This window comes from Gigantopelta aegis, chromosome 12 (genome assembly GCF_016097555.1).
Source record: "Gigantopelta aegis isolate Gae_Host chromosome 12, Gae_host_genome, whole genome shotgun sequence".
Classification (NCBI taxonomy): domain Eukaryota; kingdom Metazoa; phylum Mollusca; class Gastropoda; order Neomphalida; family Peltospiridae; genus Gigantopelta; species Gigantopelta aegis.
In genome coordinates, this window is record NC_054710.1 from 32,169,978 (window position 1) to 32,187,398 (window position 17,421).

Below are 17,421 nucleotides of genomic sequence, written 5' to 3' on the forward strand. Positions count from 1 at the left end.
GTTGGAATGCTTTGTTTTAATATCTGGCTATGGGGTCGGGATGTACAACTGTTGCCTAAGAGATGATGGAACATGCGATCGATTTATCCCTGGACTCGGGATTTTCCCCATCCTAGCTAATGCTCTATGATTGGTATATCTACTGTCCTGTCTTTAGAAACATACAATAAAAAAGAAAACGATGGGTCTGACGATTACATATAAAAGACCCTTTGTTGCTTTTCGGTAGAAGTTATATATGTAACGGAAATGGATTTCATTTATCGGTCTCCGTATCTCATTCTCATTCTCTCTCTCTCTCTCTCTCTCTCTCTCTCTCTCTCTCTCTCTCTCTCTCTCTCTCTCTCTCTCTCTCTCTCTCTCTCTCTCTCTCTCTCTTCATCTCGCTCTCACTCACTGTCTCTATCTCTGTATGTCTAGATCTCCGTGTCTGTCTGTCTCTCTCTCTCTCTCTCTCTCTCTCTCTCTCTCTCTCTCTCTCTCTCTCTCTCTCTCTCTCTCTCTCTCTCTCTCTCTCTCTCTCTCTATATATATATATATATATATATATATATATTATATATATATATATCCCCAACACATATATATATATTATATATATATATATATATATATATATATATATATATATATATATATATATATATATATATCCCCAACACAGACCTCCGGACTATCTGTCTTTTGACGAATTGTTAAAATAAAATCAAGATTAGGAACAACTTCGCCGTAGATTCAAATATGCACACTTGCTGTTAAAAAAACAACAACTTCCTTTACATTCCTGCTCTAACGGTCCAGTGAGCATCAGTTATCTCTGACCTACATGTAGTCTGCGTCCTCACCACCCTGAATGCGGTGTGTTACTCATAATGGATATCGCTGTTGTGTGCTCATTCAAGTATAAACAACAACAGCTTAATACTCATCCTTCAAAAATACACCTCTTAGTGCAATGCCGATGTTGAAACAAGTTTATTTTGTGTAACTACACCACAATAGTCCATTGATTTCTTGATCATCGGCTACTGGATGTCAAACATTTGGTAATTCTGAAGCATAGTCGTAGTGGAAAATCGCCGCATATGTTGTCATTAGTAGCGAGGGATCTTTTATATGCACTTCCATCAAACAGGATAGTGTATACCACGGCCTTTGATATACCAGTCGTAGGGCACTGGTTGGAACGGGAGAACATAAAACTAGGGAATGAGTCCACTAAGGCAGATCAAAGCACCTCAGGTGAACACTCAACCGACTGAGCTAAATTCTGCCCATGAAGTGGCGACAGCGGGTGTCCTCTCAAAATCTGTGTGGTCCTTAACCATATGTCTGACGCATTATAACCGTAAATAAAATGTGTCGAGTGCGTCGTTAAATAAAGCATTTCTTTCTTGCTTTCAAAAATATGTTCATTCTGACACTGTTTTTTTTAGAGGAAACCCGCTGTCGCCACATAGGCTACTCTTTTACGACAGGCAACAAGGGATCTTTTATTTGCGCTTCCCACAGGCAGGATAGCACAAACAATGGCCTTTGTTGAACCAGTTATGGATCACTGGTCGGTGCAAGTAATTTACACCTACCCATTGAGCCTTGTGGAGCACTCACTCAGGGTTTGGAGTCGGTATCTGGATTAAAAATCCCATGCCTCGATTGGGATCCGAACCCAGTACCTACCAGCCTGTAGACCGATGGCATAACAACGACGCCACCGATGCCGGTCACTGTGACCAGTACCCCACGACTGGCATATTAACGACCATCGTACAGTATATGATGTTCTGCCTATGGAAAACTGCATATATATATATATATATATATATATATATATATATATATATGTATGTATATATATATTATGTATGTATATATCACTTTTCTCTCTCTATCTCTCTCTGCAGACATGAACAAAAATAGAGACACTGACAGCGATAAGGACTGCAAAAAAATGGGGACAACGAGAGACAGAGAAATGAAGAGTTCAGGTTAAAGTTAAAATTGATTTTGTTTAACGACACAACTAGGGCACATTGATTTATTAATCATCAGCTAGTTGATGTCAAAAACTTGGTAATTTGGACTCGTTTTCTTCACACGAAACCCACTACAAGGAAGGGAAGGGATCTCTATTAATGTGCCCGTATCCTGAAGGTTCAGGCACGCCCACCCCGGATTTAATCTTTGACATCGCCAGTGTCCAATTCCGCTACATTTTTTCATCAGCAGCAAGGGATCTTTTATATGCACTTTCCAACAGAACGGACATCACATACCACGGATTTTGATATACCAGTCGTGGGGCATTTTTGATTCGTGAAAAAAAAAATCCAATTAGAGAATGAATCCAGCGAGGAGGTTTGATCCAGTTCCAATAGCACCTCGGACAAACAATCTATCGACTGAGCTAAATCCCGGGAAACAGACATAAAAAGGTTATGGCTTGTTTCTGTTTAACGACACCACTAGAGCACATTGTTTTATTAACCATCGGCTATTGGATGTCAAAATTCTGAATGTGCACGTAAAACCCTATTACCTTTGAACAATGACCATTTGCATATATAGATGAAAAAAGAAAGAAATATTTACGATTATATGGTGTCAGACATTGGTTAAGGATCACACAGGTATTTAGAGAGGAAACCCACTGTCGCCATTTCATGGGCTACTCTTTCCGATTAGCAGCAAGGGATCTCTTATATGCACCATCCCACAGACAGGATAGTACACACCACGGCCTTTGTTACACCATTTGCGGAACACTGGCTGGAACGAGAAATAGCCCAATAGGTCTACCGACGGGGATCGATCCTAGACCGACCGCGCATCAAGCGAACGCTTTACCACTGGGTTACGTCCCGTCCCCCGTATTTGAATAACGACTGTTCTATATAAATCTGTTTTCACTGTTAGTTGCTATTACAACACATAATGCATGGACATAAATGACATTACGCACATGACTGCACATTGAATATGAATACGTTTTCTTTTCGAGACCGATAAATGTTCGTTGACGGAGGTGCTGAGTGTATGATAGGAGGTATAGGTGTCTCTATGTATTAAGGGGCGGGACGTAGCCCTGTCGTAAAGCGCTAGCTTGTTGTGCGTTCGGTTTGGGACAGATCGCTGTCAGAGGGTCCATTGGGCTATTTCTCGTTCTAGCCAGTGCACCAAGACTGGTATATCAAAGGCCGTGGCATGTGCTATCCTGTCTGTGGGATGTTGCATATAAAAGGTCTCTTGTTACTAATGGGAAAATGTAGCGGGTTTTCTCTCTAAGACTGTATATCAAAATTATTAAATGTTTGACATCCAATAGCCGATGATTATTATATCAATGTGCTCTAGTGGTGTCGTTTAACAAAACAAACTTAACCACTCTTGATGCTGTGTATTTCTGTTAATGGGTGTCATTGTGTTCTCATTCAAGTATTAACAACAATTGCTTTATGTACGTACTTAAAGGGACATTCCTGAGTTTGCTGCAATTTTTAAGATGTTATTGATTGACAGACATTTAACGATTGTAATTACATATCAAATATATTTTTCTGCACAAAATATTAGTGGCTGAATATTAAACTTGTTTTGGGTCGTTCTAGTATTTGTACTAGTTTAAATTTCATTTCATTTCCTAAACTTTTTTTTTTTTTCGTACGTACGAAATTAATTGAAGACACAATCCAGTTTGGGCTTCTTACAAATATTAAGTCGACCAGAAACACACTGAATATACAGACACTGATATTCTAAACAAGAAGATATATTTAATATGTAAGTTTAATCGTATAAATATTTTATTAGTCGGAAACGTCTTACAATGCAGCAAACTCAGGAATGTCCCTTTAAGAAATACACTTGTTACTGCAATAACGAGGATGTCGATAATACTAGTTAAAGTTGTTGGGTTTTTTGTTATCGACACCACTAGAGCACATTGATTTATTCATTATCGGCTATTGAATGTCAAACATTTGGTAATTTCGACATATAGAGGAAACCAGCTAAACTTTTTCATTAGTGTCAAGGGATCTTTTATATGCACAATCCCACAGACAGGATAACACATACCAGCCTTTGATATACCAGTCGTGGTGCACTGGCTGGAACGAAAATATCCCAATGGGCTCGACAGACGGGGATCGATCCTAGACCGACCGTGCATAAAGAGAGCGCTTTACCACTGGTCTACGTCCCGCCACTAGTGTTGAATAATTAATTTCAGGTGCGTCGGAGCTGGGGCGGCAATATTTTGTTTAACAGTACACAATCGTACACATTTTAGTGTTCTTTCTGTTTAATATATTCTGACAATATCGCCCGAGATATCTTTTAAAATATTCCAAGCAACAGGTATACACGCCTTGCATACCAAACCTATCCGCCACCCCATTGTCAAATTCCTTGAAATTCTCTAATGTGACAAATCATTGATAACCAGTGCCCCATAAGTGGTATACCAAAGAACATTTTGGCTATACGGTTTTCCTCTGTATATATACATCAGTTGTGTCAGTTGGCAGGTTTCGAACCTACTGCGCCGATTTGCATGACATTTGACAGTCCAGTGTCCTATCCACCCGGCCACGGCGACTTCAACAAGTAATAGTAGCACTTTAACCTGTAGTTCAAACCGTGTACTGTCAAACACTCGGTTTGAAACCGGTGTAACAGTTTAATATTGATATACAGCAATATTTGCTGCTGTTCGGTAATAGTAACATGCTGTTGTAACGGGTTTCCGCCCTATCTCTTGGGTCTTTCCTCGTCATAACCAGTGCCCCACGACTGGCAAATCAAATGTCCTATGTTTATGTTTTCTTGTCTATGGGAAAGTGCATATACAATACCCCTCACTGCTATTCGGTACAAGAAGCCGCGGCTTTCCTGTCTATGTGCATATTAAGTATATGATCGTCTATTCCTCTATTTCAGGTCTATTTATTGTGCACACATGTAATAGCATCGGTAGACGGTATTGCAACAACCATATCTGCATTTAATTTTAAATTATTTTCTTCGTTAAATCCAACTATGGTTCAAACACACTGTCCTGTGCACACACACCATCTATCTAGGGCGGGACTTAGACCAGTGGTAAAGCGCACGTCCGATGCGTGGTCGGTCTCGGATCGATCCCCATCAGTAGGTCCATTGCAGTGTTTCTGCTTTAATAATATTCACACCAACGGGTGTGTAAGAAAACAATTACAGAACACACCCCATCCAAGGCACACATACACCTCAAGCCAATATCTTGTACTGAAGACTGTACTGGGTCATAATGTCACCCTCCAGTGAGCCTTTATTCCTGATAACAAAAACTATTTACACAGTCTATATTAGTGTGGCCCAGACACCAGGAAGTTTAAAACAACAACAGAGAAAACTAAACAGTGTAGCCACCTCTATTCACTTTTCACTATTTCTCTTAGACACAAGTTGTGATATATAACCAATTTCTGAAATTTCAAACCTTTAAAACGTTCAGATTACGCTTGGAATCTTTCAAAACGCGTGTATCATTATGTGTATGCACACGTCCTAACTGAAATATAAACGTTTGAATTGTAAAGACTCGAACCCGTCAAACCGTTTGGACATCATGGGATTGATTCGCGTTGTCTTGTCAATCTTCGCTTTATGGAGTTCACTGGATTTTCCTGCAGGTAAGAACAGACGAATCGTTCAATGTTATTCAGCGTTTTAAAGTCAACTGCACTGGCGTAGGAAGCGGGAGGGGGGAGGGGGGGGGGGGGGGGCAAGGCGGCATGTGTCTCCCACTATGTGGCAGCAGCGAGATGGTTTATATATATATATATATATATATATATATATATATATATATACATATGTGTGTGTGTGTGTGTGTGTGTGTGTTAGTCATAGGTACATACATGCATTCTTAGAAACATATTTTTACATAAGAATCAATATTCACACCTTCCTGACTCTCCAACTTAGGTAAATTGACCTGGTCCCCGTACTATGTATGTATGTATGTATGTATGTACGTATGTATGTATCGTGTAACCCCTCTAAACCGAACACCCTTGGGACCAATACAAATGTCCGGTTTTAAGAGAGTTTCGGTTTGTCCTGGTTTTTAAAAAGGGACTCAATAAAACGTCCGTTTATGAGGGAATTTCGGTTTACAGAGGGTCCGGTCTTGAGAGGTTTCACTGTATGTATGTATGTATGTATGTATGTATGTATGTATGTATCCATGTACCTATGTATGTATGTACGTATGTATGTATGTATGTATGTATGTATGTATGTATGTATGTATGTATGTATTTAAGAATGAATGAACGCACTGGCTCAGGAATTTTTTAAAAACTAAAAAATTATTATTTTCTAATTTTGCCCCAGGGATTCGAAATTGATTTTAAATTGATCGTTGTGATGTACAAAATATAACTGTTTTTCGGTCAGTCTTATTTTAAATTTATTTGGCCAGTACTATGTTTTGTTTATCAGCCGGATACGATGTATTTGTTTTTAAAAAGATTGTTAGGAAAGGGATAACAACAAACCAACCGCTGAAAAATAGACTGGTTTAAAGGCTTAGACGCAGACTTAGGCGGCGGGTAGTCGTGTGGAGACTAAGATAGCCTTGAGACTTGGGTTTTTTCTGTATACAACAACCGGACGTGCTGTAATAGGGTTTTTCTTAACCGTTTGTAGATTTAAAAACTCCTCATTCATAAGTTTACCAATATCAACGCTACGTCGACTGTAAATTATTGGAAAAATTATTTTATCTCTTTTTACGGCTTTACCAGATTCAACGTTGATTCCAAATGGCTGTTTTGTCTGTAATGTACGAATCCAGAAGGCCTCTCGTTCAAGTCTCAAGAGGTCTGTTTCGTCTTTTGAACCAAGTATCAGGGGTTGTTCAATTGGAATTATTTCAAAAAGTTCATCTAACGAATGGTCAGGTAGATTGAAGTGATTGGCGACAGGGGTGTCAACTTCATGCCGAATATCATACTTATGACAAACTGCTCTATTTCTCAGTTGGTTTTGCGTTTGTCCTACGTACTGTTTTTTTTACATAAATTACAGGTGATTAGATATACTACATTTTTCGAATCACAGTTCATGTCTGTCCGAATTTGATATTCAATTTTGGTCTGTTGACTTTTGAAAGTCGACTGCGTTTTAAGTAGGTTGTGAAGTCTACACCTGGTTTTGGCACAAGTAGTAGATGAGCCAGTGCTTATTTGAGGTGATTGGTTATGCTGAAGTTTGTATGGTTTATAGTCTTCAGTTGCCCTAAAGGGGTTTTCTAATTCTCGAACAGTTTCAGATTTAATTTTTCTTTAAAACCGTTTTGAATATCCCTTAGGTTTTAAAGCACTAAATAAAAGTGAACAAGCCTCATTGAAATTCTGTTTGTTACTTGAATTTCTGTGAAATCTAATAATCTGAGATTTAACAATGCCCTTAAAGGTGTGGCGTGTGTAAAAAGGCTTGCAGTGGAGAAGTTGGTGTGTATCTGTGGGTTTGAAAAACACTTTGTAGTCTAGGTAACCTGATGTTTCAAACTGTGTACCTTTATAAATTGTTACATCCAAAAAGTCAACTGATTTATCTGATATGGTGGCCTTAAGTTTGATATTGTCATCCTGTTGATTTAATAGCTCAAAGAAGTTCCAAAATTCCTGTTTAGAATGTGGCCAAATGATAAGTATATCGTCGAGATATCTGAGGTACAAAAGAGGTGTTTTACTCGATTTCTTTAAAGCGGCCTCTTCCCATTCGGTGACATAGATAGATGCAAAGTTTGGACTAAAACGTTTGCCCATAGCACAACCACACACTTGCTGATACATTTCTCCATCAAACTCAAAATCATTTCCTTTTAGGCTTAATTCTAACAGCTCAATAATGTTCTTATCTGGTCTGTTTGGATCTGGGTACTTATCAAATGCTCTTTTAACTGAATCAATGCCCGCATCAATACTTATGTTGGTGTACATGGAGTCAATATCAAGAGTAACCAAGAATTAATCTTTTGGGATTTTGGTTTTTGATAATTTTGATAGAAGATCTTCAGTGTTTTTCACAAAACTTTCATGTCTATTTGCAATTGGTTTTAAGTGAAAGTCTATGTATTCTGAAATATTGTACGAGTCTGATCCACAGTCTGAAATGATTGGACGACCGGATGGTGTGTTAATATCGGTCCATGTATTGACTGGCTTGTGGATTTTTGGAATTCGATAAAATTTCCGGGTTTGTGATTGTGACCTGGCTTCTAAACATTTTACTTGTTTTTTATTAATATGTCTCTGATCTTTTAGACATTGAATAATTGCATTGAACTTTTTACAATTCTCAGGCCAAATAGCTTTGTCTAATTTTTTGTAGTACTTTGAATTATTAAGCTGTCGATGGGCTTCCCGGATATAGTTCTCCCTTGATAGAATGACAGTGGCTGACCCTTTATCTGCAGGTTTTATAACAATTTTGCGGTTTTTGCGTAGTTTGGTGAGAGCACGACGTTCCATGACAGAAAGATTTTGTTAATTTGTGTAAACTGTCATATCACCCACTGTTTCCACTATCCTTTTATGAGCTTTAATGATTTCAGGATCTACACTAGAGTTTGAGGGTAACCAGCCGGAGTTTTCCGTGAATGGGATTTTTTCTCCAGTTGAACGCCGAAAATAGTCGGCCAGTTTCATTTTGTGGTCAAAAACTGTCGTATCCATTACACCATTGTCAAGTTTAGCCTCTAAGCCTGTTTTTGGTTGGGGGATGGGAACAAAATTAATTCTGGAGAGATTTGATTAGCCAAAAAGAAGAGTTTTTGTTTCTTAATTTCAGGAAGGCGCCATTGAGATTTGTCTGAAACGTTGTGCCGAAATTGATAGAATTTTGTTTGTCGAAAATTTGTATCCCGCCCTGAGTTGCGATTCGGGGCGGTAGGAGACTTTAATGCGTCAGTAAAAGAAGTTCCCAGACGAGGTACTGACTTACATGAGTTAGATGGGATAGGTGGGGTGGGTGGTGAGTTAGGCAGTGGTGTTAGGTGAGGTGCACTGGACCTTTTGGCAATGGGCGTGTGTGTGTGTGTGTGTGTTTGTGTCTGTGCGTACGTGCGTGTGTGTGTATGTGCGTGTTAATTGACTGATACAAACACTAACACACACACACACATACACACACACACACACACACACCCAGGCAAGCATGCCACACAAATGTATATGTTTTGTTTGTTTAGGTCGTTAATTTCATGCATATTAATTTGTACTTTTTCAGGAGCAGAGATTAAATTATCAAGCATGACCTCTGTCATAGAGTATGGACGTAATTATACCCTCCAATGTAATGTCACAGGAAATCTTCGGAGCCGAGAAATGTCGTTCATCCGCAACACTGTAGAGATTTGTAAACGACGTGTATCCAACATTAACGGGACGATATCTTGTGAAACATTCTACCACACATCATCATCGTATCAGTGTCTCTGCGTTGGGTATTACAGCCATGTGTCAGTTTACAGAATAACGATAAAGTCGTTTAAGGAAGTCGAAGCAACTAATTGGTGGTGTGTCGCTAAAGCGTCCTATATTAATGAAACAGATAGGCTAAGTAACTTTGTCTACCTCTTCTGTAAGTATATATCTTCTGTTATTGCTAATAGGTAATTAAGCATATCCATGTATGAACAAACGCACGCGCGTACGTATGCACGCACACATAAATACATCTACTACATACATACATACATACATACATACATATTTGCATACATACATACTTGCATGCATCCATACATCCATCCGTCCATACATAGACATACATACATGCATACATACATACATACATACATAAGTACGTACGTACGTACATACATAATACATACGTACGTACATACATACATACATATATACCGTAACGTCACTTTTTTATATGTCAAAATTAAACGCGTCCTTTATCACAAATAAAATATGGAACATCACATTCATTAACGTCTTGTCCGTTCACTAGATCTGGCCTGGGAATGAAAACCGTGTATTCTGGCAACAAAATACCTGAGTGGGCTGTTGAAGTATTATGTATGTTAATTCATCTGCCCAGTTATTTCAGTATGCCAGTCTTTAAGACTGCGTAGCCATATACTTAGTAGACGTGTAACCAAATATTGTGCCAGAACACACAAAACAAATAATAATGAAAATAAAAATAAATAAACATTTGTAAAATTATTAAACCATAAGCACTTTCACTGATCATCAGAAAGTTATATATAAGATATGTATATATATATATATATATATATATATATATATATATATATATATATTCAAATTAGGTTTTTTGTGAGGTTCAATTAGCAAAGTTTCCATAAATATATGTGTGATATCCGCCAACTCCTGCTTGCGGTTGGTTTATATGGGTGTGAACATTGTCAAAAATGCACCCAAAATCATGCAGTTTTGAGTCATTATGATGAAAGTAACACAAATTTTAACTAAAAATATTTAAAATAAGTCCTCTTTATAATTATGACCATTTTGTAATTTCCTTGAGACTAAAATACCTGTATCTTTCTTTACTTTAAAACCATAGGTGGGCATTTATGATACCATGGGCTGGTATGCATATCTCTCAGCTTAAGATTCACAAATAACTGTGGTCTGCCACCTGAACACAAATGACAAATTAATCCTCTTTACCTTCGGCATCACTTTGTGTTTCATCTAGCTATGCCAAACTACCCAGACATGATCATGTGCTTTCTCAATAATTTCTCAACTGTTTTAACCAGTATTGTTTTTATCTTCTAAGCTATCCGTCTCTATTTTATATCTTACTTGCTTGTATAGCCACCAGTTTGTTTGTTTATTATTCTGATGATGTTAGTTCACTGACGAACCGTCGAATATTTTTTATATTCTTATATAACTTTAATTTTAAGTTGTTGTTTTTTTAAAGTTTTATCAATAATTCCTATTACAATATATAATGAAGAATCTCTATTATTTAATGCCATATTTCAATATCCCCTACTTATTTTAAACAATATATATAGAGGTTATTACCACAGTGTTTTTCGGTATCGTCAGTATCATATATTAGGAATACATTATTTTTATTCCTAATATATGATTTGACGATACTGAAACACACGAGTGTAATAATATATTTGTCATATAATCTCAAGCTTAATACAACGTGTTTTTGTAAACTGTATACGCAACTTTAATTCCAGTCAGCCATTACCCGATATTCAAATGCCGTAAGAGTATGTGACACGATGTCTTTTTTAATGGAAATGACTCCAAACTAGATTGACGTCATTTTGAATATACTCACATAAAAATAAACTAGTGCTCAACGTTGTGTTTTATTACGGGTTTTTTCTTCTTCTAATGCTGGGCAGATTTCAATGTAAAGTTGCTATTGAAACGTTTTCGCTTGATGACTATGAATGCATACGTCAATTATGGCGTGTCACCCTGGTACGTTTGCTTTAATGTGAATAAATCTAGTGTCGTGACCTCGATTAATTTACATCTAATTTACAAAGTTATCAAATTCTTAAAGTATATGATCTGCAAAATATCACAAACATTGATTGCGCTGAAAATGTCAGATGTTATATAATAAATCAAATTACACACATGTTCCTCATTTTCTATTTTCAGATGTTAATGTTTCTGGAAATGTGACAAAATTCGATGCTGATGGTGTGAACTCAATTACTTTTACTTGCGAAACAAGCAACATGACAGGAAGTGTTACCTTTGAGTGGATAAACAAAACAACTGAAGGATCCACATATATTGAAAACAACCTGACTGTATCTAAACATGGCAGCACATACCGACAAGAGCTTAAACTTATTCCACACTGGTATCAAGATGGAAACAAAATTGCCTGTAAAGTCCTTGGTGTAAACACCAACATAACAGCAATGTCAAATTATCAAGTTTTGGATTTGATATGTAAGTAGCACTTAAACATTCCAGGACTGGCATAGTGTAAAACCTATTACACACATTTACATTTTGATTGTTAATAAGTGCATCCAATATATACGTAGTCCATGATTTTGGCGTATCGTCCAATGTATTTTTTTTATTGTTGTTTGTTTGTTTTGCATTGTTTTTCTTTTTTTTTTCTTTTTGTGCTTGCTTTTTTTTTTGCTTTTTTTTTTCGTTTTTGGAGGGTGGGAGATGGTGGGGCACCCGGTGTAACTTACTGTACATGCATATTAGTTGTAATGATCTTAATAAGTAATCAAACTGCTTGCTGGGTGCGAGACGTGCCCAGTGGTAAAGCGTTCGCTTGATGCGCGGTCGGTTTGGGATTGATCCCCGCCAGTGGGCCCATTGGGCTATTTCTCGCTCCAGCCAATGCACCACGACTGGTACATCAAATGCCGTGGTGTGTGCTATCCTGTCTATGGGATGGTGAATAGAAAAGATCCTTTGCTGCTAATCGAAAAGAGTAGCCCTTGAAGTGGTGACAGCGGATTTCCTCCCTCAATATCTGTGTGGTCCGTAACCATATTACCGTAAACAAAATGCGTTGAGTGTGTCGTTAAATAACTATCTCCTTCCTTCTTTCAGACTGCTTGCCATGAATACTAGTAAATCATTCTTATAACATACATGTGTATTGCCAGATCCTCCACTGACAAGTCCTGTCATGAAGCAGGTAACGAATCCAGAGACACCTCTCAGTTCAGAAATTACAATCCAGGAAGGCGCCATGTTGAACTTGTCGTGTGAAGTGACTGGAGGAAAACCGCGTGTGTTAACCGTTACAATACGATGTGATGGTATTAATTCCAGTACATTTTATACGGTGGTCGGAGATCGTGTTACAGGTTATCTCTCGTTAACCGTGTGGAGGAACCTCCACAAGCACACCTGTCAGTGTTCAGCTACACAAAAGAAAGGTCGATATCATCTAACTACGAGTGTCACCATTCTCGTTAACTGTAAGTAATATTGCAGTATTAAACATATTATTTAAATTAACGTTGTTACTTGAAAGGATTCTGGTAAAATGTAAGTAATATTGTAGTAATAAAATTATTTAAGTTAAAACTGATGCTGAAAGGGAAGACCTAAATATGTTCGATGTTTTTTTTCCTTTTAATACAAACCTTGAATATACATATTTCAACCAAGGCAACTATTCTGAAACAACAGAAAGTTATCGTTAATATTAAGGTAATAATAATTGCCAATGCTAAGGAACAGAAAAGTGTAGTATCCTCTTACAAACCTGGAAGTGAGTTTTGATAATTCAATTAACAAATAACCAAAGACAAATTGAATCTCTCTACCAAGTCCAAGATGGAATGCATCATAATTATGAAAGCTGAACATATTCTTCCCCAATTTTAAACATTAAAATACATATTGAAATGATAAAATTACATTTAGTCTCTTCCCACCGCTATAATTTTCGACTAATGCTTGCCAAAATGTCCCCAACATGTTTTAAACTGCCATGCTTCAAAATAATTATTATTACCAGCATTCACCAAAGGTTAGATATGAAAACTGAACCACACTAATATATAATCTATCGTGAGTGGTTTAAATCTACGATTAAATAATAACACCATATAGTATTTATAATTGATAAACTTTCCACATTATCATTGAGAACAGACTCAAGCGTATGCTTTATATCGAAACAGATGCTCTTGGTGTGACAGTATGTCATGATTATAACTCAAGTAAGAAGGGTCTAAAAGTTGTAAATTCTACGAATAAATAATAAAGCTCCAAAATTTGTTACTCGAGTAAATGCATTTATTGTAACAGATGCCCAAGGTGTGACAGTACGACATGAGTTTAACTCAAGTAACAAGATCCTAAAGTTGATATGTGAATCAGAAGGACGTCCAGACAACTACAGCTTCTCTCCATTGACTCACTTCTGGGGCGAGTACAGAATCAGAGAGTTACCAGGGCAACGCGTATCGCCTAATAAGTACGTCTTGACTGTTCAAAACGTGACATACGCTGACTCGGGGAAGTACCAGTGTGGTGTCAGTAATGGAGTTGAAGGACTGAACAAGGTCAAACTTCAAACTAATTTTACGTCAATAGAAATTGGTGGTAAGTAAATGTTTTGTATGAATACAAAATGTGGATATTGTGTGCCCATGCAACATGTGGACCTTTGTTTATATTTTAAGAAAGATGTCATTATATTTAATATGTCATGTGTGTATGTGTGTTTGTATGTATACATATATGTATATTTCTAAGTAAACTAGTATATGTACACTAGTACACATGTATGTGTGTGTGTGTATATATATATATATATATATATATATATATATATTGTATGTATGTCGAGAATAACTGTTACATACATAGATATTAAAACACTGGCGCAGGGATAATTAAATCCTTTTTTGCCTCGCAAATTGTGTCATGCCGTTGCTGGGACTCGAACCTGTGGCACCGAATGGCAAATTGCAGACTAAAAAGATGCGTTATGACCTACCTAGACATCAAAAAAGGATGCTGTTTAACTCAACCACATTCATTGGGCCTACAATCTACGCGATCGATACCGCTTACGTGCTTGACACATGACAAATGTATATATGTATGTATGTATGTATATATCTATGTATGTATGTATGTATGTATGTATGTATGTATGTATGTATGTATATTTGTACATTTATCTACTTCTGTTTGTGTCTGTGTTATTTTGTGCACACATAATCACCTGTTAAATAATACTACACAACAATGTCAATTTTAACTTTGTTTTTACAGGAAAACCCATTTTGGGTGATATGGAACAGAACCAGACGGTGTTAGCTGCCCTTGGTAAAACTATTGTTTTGGGGAGAAAGATATTCAGTAAATCCAATATTACTCGCCAGACGTGGACAAACGGACGGGGTCAGAAGTTACTAGGTCAACTTTCTACCACAGAAGTGACGTTAAATATCTACAATATTACAATTAAAGATATCGGATACTCAATCAGTTTGGAGATTCCTAAATTAAATAAAGATGACCAAGGACTTTACACTCTGAATATCTGTAACAGCTTTGGATGCGGCCATTTTTACACAACTTTAAACATAGCAATTCCAGGTTCATATTTGTTTAAAATATATCTACATAACTGATTTTGTTAAGTTAACTAATGAACATAACAGAATAGTGAAAACAAAACTTTCACAATAAGAATGGGTTATGTTCACACATTACTTCTTCGCACTTTTTTGTTTCGTTTTGTATGTTGTTAATTTTGGGGATATAGGTATACTAGGTGTAATAGGAGGGATGGACAAGAGAATTGAAATAAAGAAATAAAACTGATTTCGTTTCGGAATTCCTAGAATTTCTTTTAGCATTTTGAAATCTGTTAGTACACAAAAATGTGAATTTGGGCGTAACAAATTCTGATTGTGACTCCTCGATATATTGACAGCAGATTTTCACACGTTTTTGTATATTGTATTCATTTTACATCTGTATCTGTCTATTTCTTTATCTGACGTTCTTTCTCTTTCTCTCTGTCTATCTGTCTATTCCTCGCATGAACTCGTGCTTGAAGACTCTAATAACACAGAAATCAACTGATAGTCTTGTTTATCATTACCTGACTTGATGATTTTAAAGTAGGGATCTGAGATAGTTCTGATATTAAACTCATCATTCTACTTCAGAATCTCGTCAAATTTCTCTCTCTCTCTCTCTCTCTCTCTCTCTCTCTCTCTCTCTCTCTCTCTCTCTCTCTCTCTCTCTCTCTCTCTCTCTCTCTCTCTCTCTCTCTCTCTCTCTCTCTCTCTCTCTGTGTGTGTCTGTCTTTCCGTATATATGTACATGTATGCATCTTTGAATCTATTTGTCGGATTTCTAATGTTATATCTTAGTAGTATATTATTCTCCCATTCACAAAAAAGATCCTCTGATCGATTTTCCTACTTGTCCTTTCAAACACCTACTATTTATTCTTAGTTTAAATTGTGCAAAGATTTTCATACACAAACATTAATTTACCTTTGAGGATTTAAACAGCTATAAATATGTATTAACTTCAACAAGCTACAACCAAGGTACGGTACACAATAACGTGCAGCAAGCTAATGCATGATCTGTTTTTGTTTTCTTCTACAGAACCGGGTTCCACGTCTGACTCAGTACTGGTAGCAGCTGTTTCAGGTGTCACAGTAGTTGTCATTCTGGTGGTCATCATTGTCGTGGTCATCGTCATAGTCAGAAAGAGGAGGAATTCAACAACAAACACACGTAGGATAAATCAGTTTTTATCGCTCATAATTTACGTCACAAACAAATAATATAGCAACAAAACGTAATGTATGCGATGTTTTAAATTGTGAATTAAAATGTGACAAGCTTTTATTTTCTTCACCCTTCTAGTAACTAACTATATTTCACCATACATTGTGAAAAAAATAGTAATTAATCATGTATTTATTTATGAAATTTAAATAAAACTATGCATTTTTTTAATATTATACCTATACATGTTCCATAACTCATTCTTGACATTCTGAAAGTTCTGTGAGATTGGATTCGTGTATCCTATGATTAACTAACGTTGTCAACAATGATCAAATGATGTATTTGTCACCACATGCCGGCCTCGGTGGTGTCGTGGTTAAGCCATCGTACATAAGGCTGGTAGGAACAGAGCAGGTTTTAATGTCTCAATGGGTAGGTGTAAGACCATTACACCCTCGTCTCTCTCACTAATCACTAACAACTAACAACTAACTAACTCACTGTCTTGGACAGACAGCCCAGATAGTTGAGGTGTGTGTCCAAGACAGCGTGTTTGAACCTTAATTGGATATAAGCACGAAAATGAGTTGAAATTAAAACGAAATGAATGTCACCACATCCAGTCTGAATGACAAAATCCTAATACGCGATTAAAGGGACTGTCCTGAGTTTGCAGCCATTCTAAGATGGCTGTGATAACAGAGCCTTGTTGGCGGCTACTATTTCACACTAAATACATTTTCTTGTTTACCAGTGTCTGTATATCGAATGTGTTTGCGGTCGTATACTAATGTCTGTAGCACTTAGTTTTTACATTAATCAGTGATATATTTTTTTTTCGTAGGTCCGAAAGTATTGGGACGTAAAATTCGGATTGGGCTACTACAAGCATTAGGACAACAACAAACACCTTGTAAATACAGACACTGATATTTTAAATAAGAAAATGTATTTAATTTGTATGTTACGTCATCGAAAACAATAATATTGGTCGGAAACATTTTACAATTGTTGTAAACTCAGGACTCTCCCTTTAAGACTGTATCGAATGGGCACAATAATGCCTTTTGGTTGATTTATTATATAGTGGTTGACTCTTTTGTTTCCCCTAACACACAACAAAAACATATAAGGTACAACCAACGTA